At 46.2% G+C, this 2799-nt stretch overlaps 1 protein-coding gene across 1 annotated transcript in view; it reads left to right on the forward strand.

The window, feature by feature from the left end:
• The first annotated feature begins 2527 nt into the window (after positions 1 to 2527).
• The window catches only part of CAST (calpastatin), a 114010-nt gene continuing 113738 nt past the window's right edge, over positions 2528 to 2799 (forward strand). Inside the window, exon 1 of the mRNA XM_011944320.1 lies at positions 2528 to 2614. The gene's annotated coding sequence lies outside the window, so the exon portion shown is untranslated. The remainder of the gene's footprint in view (positions 2615 to 2799) is intronic.

Consider the following 2799-nt stretch of genomic DNA (forward strand, 5'->3'; position numbering starts at 1 on the left):
CACTGCAACCTCCGCCTCCCAGGTTCAAGCAATTCTCGTGCCTCAGCCTCCTGAGTAGCTGGGATTACAGGCGCACGCCATCACACCCAACTAAATTTTTTGTATTTTTAGTAGAGACAGAGTTTCATCATGTTGCCCAGGCTAGTTGTGAACTCCTGAACTCAGGCACTCTGCCCACCTCAGCCTCCCAAAGTGCTAGGATTACAGGTATGAGCCACCACACCTGGCCCCAAAGCCATCTATATTTAAAAGGAGCTTCCCCAAATTAGTAAACGTTGGTCCACGATATCAAAGTTCCAATAATTTTTCACTGGCTACAAGGGAAAGTGAAACATCAGGGTCTTCAACTTCTTTGAAATTCTTCTTTACTCATAGTCATGAATGCATTGTTTAGCAATTGTTCTGCTTATGTGAGTTCTGACTTTTAAGCTAAGCCTGAAGGTTAAGGTTATTATCTCTTATAGATCTTGATATCTAATATATCATGTATTACAGTGTAGCTACACATAAGCAGAACAATGAGTTGGTGAATAGATTGATTACTTACTCCTGAACATAGACCCTCAGCTCCAGCCAGGTGAGTGGGTTCCTCTTTATCGCCTCAGGTGCCCCCACCCCTTCTCCTTCTGTTCACACTTCACCAGCCAGCCGGCCTGCTCATGCCTCCTTCTTCCTTTCCCTCCTATGGTTAATACAATCCCTGTGGAACCCCAAACTCCCAAAGCACATTTGTACTTATTCACACACTGTTATGTCTTTCAATATCCCTAAGCAATCATGTGTTACAAATGCCATATGACTTCAGCTAAACTGTCAGTCCCTGGAGGGCAGGCAATGTATCTTTTTAATCTCTGTATCTCTCCTTCTACTAGTCCTTTCACAATGCTTTACATAGAATACTCTCAAGAAATATATAACCGGTTTAAACTCAATTTTTAAATACTCTGTTGGAAAATAACCTCAAACTTTAATGCCACCAAGTCAGTGGAAACCATTCCAGAGTTTGAATAAAGTACTCCAGGGATCTAAAACCTTGAATCTGGGACATGTAGGCTCCCCAGTAAGAAAATCATTCTTGTTCCTGGGGTGGAGGCCAGGAAGAAGGAGCTGCCTGTCACCTCACCCCTACAGCTTTTGTGTTTTTTTAAATTATTGTAGTGGTGTGGTCACAATCATAAGAAGATCTTGTTTTCAGACTTATGGCATACTTTCCCTCCTTTCTGAATGTAACCGATGCCAACAAACATTTGTTTTTCCTGAGTGAACATAGTCCCAATATCTAAGTTGCTTCATTTATATGTATAAATTCCTGCAGTGCCACCTGTTTGTTGAAACGCTAGATACACAGACAGTAAGTAGAATCCTTTAAGAGGAAATGCATTTAAATCCTCTTCTCCCCCCCATCCCCTCCCTCAAAATTAAGAATGCTGCTAGCCTATCCTTTAAGGAAGAAGTCAGAATTCCTAAAATGAGGAGGTAGAAAGGAAACCAGAATTCTGTTCTGCCAGGCTCCATATAGCATGACAAATCTCTCCTTAAAATTTGCCTTCTGGCCGGGTGCAGTGACTCACGCCTGTAATCCCAGCACTTTAGGAGGCCGCAGTGGGCGGATAACTTGAGGTCAGGTGTCCGAGACCACTCTGACCAACATGGTGAAACCTCGTCTCTACAAACAAATAAATAAATAAAAATAAAAAACTAGCTGAGTGTGCCAACGCGCCTGTAGTCCCAACTACTTAGGAGGCTGAGGCAGGAGAATCACTTGAACCCGGGAGGCAGAGATTGCAGTGAGCAGAGATCGCGCCACTGCACTCCAAACTGGGCGACAGAGCCAGACTGGGTCTCAAAAAGAAAAAAAAAAATCTGCCTTCTCTCTCTTCAACTATCTAAACCCCAACACTGCAGACAGCGGTGACTCCAAGTCCCAAAATGACGATGCTATTGCAGGGTAACAAACAGGTTTTCTGTCAGGCCTGATGGTGAACCAGCAGCGACTGCAGGCTGACAGTCTCTCACATAAGCATGTCCTAGTAGGGCTTGTTAAATTTCACTTCCAGCCCCAAACCAGGAAGTGCTGTTTAAGATGAGCCCAAGACAAAAGCAATCTAGCTTCAGAAACAAAACTCGCCAGACTCTAGAAAGACTATAATAATTCAATAAGGGTTTAAATTTGGGACTGTTCTCCGGTTGGCATTGGAACCTATGGTCTCCTCCCCATAAAAGTTTATTTAAATTCGAAACTGCCAAAAAACAAAGTAAAATCATATTCGACATATACAGGCGCGTGCACGCACTTACACACACACACACACGCACACACACAGACCAATTTGTTTTTATGATCCGCTTCCTTATCTAGACTGTCCAGGCTTGGGCCAGATTTGAGTTGGTAAACTGTCCTAGCCAAAGCAGAGAAGAATGTAGAAAGAGTATCTACTTCTCCGGATTATTGGGAGGAGGGTCGAAGCGTAGACTGGCCACGCCCGGGTCCCGCTCTCTCGTTGCACAACTGCTAGATAGATCTGGGCATCGAAGGAGGAACGATGTAACCTCCAACCCCTTCTTTCTGACCAACCGGAACCCGAGCAGTGCTGGGACCGGGGAGGGTCACCGGGTGAGGACCGGGGAGGTGGGTGTTAAGTTACAGGGCAGGAGCCCGGGTCCCTCCACGGGCAGGAAGGGGAGGGCCCATCGGGGCTAGGGGAACCCCGGCGCAGACCTGGGGTGGGGTCGGAAAAGCTGCCTCACGGCGCGCTCCCGGGCCCTCTGCTTCCTCCCTCCCTCCCTCCCTCCCTCCCT

This window comes from Colobus angolensis, unplaced genomic scaffold (assembly GCF_000951035.1).
Source record: "Colobus angolensis palliatus isolate OR3802 unplaced genomic scaffold, Cang.pa_1.0 Scaffold23, whole genome shotgun sequence".
Taxonomy (NCBI): domain Eukaryota; kingdom Metazoa; phylum Chordata; class Mammalia; order Primates; family Cercopithecidae; genus Colobus; species Colobus angolensis.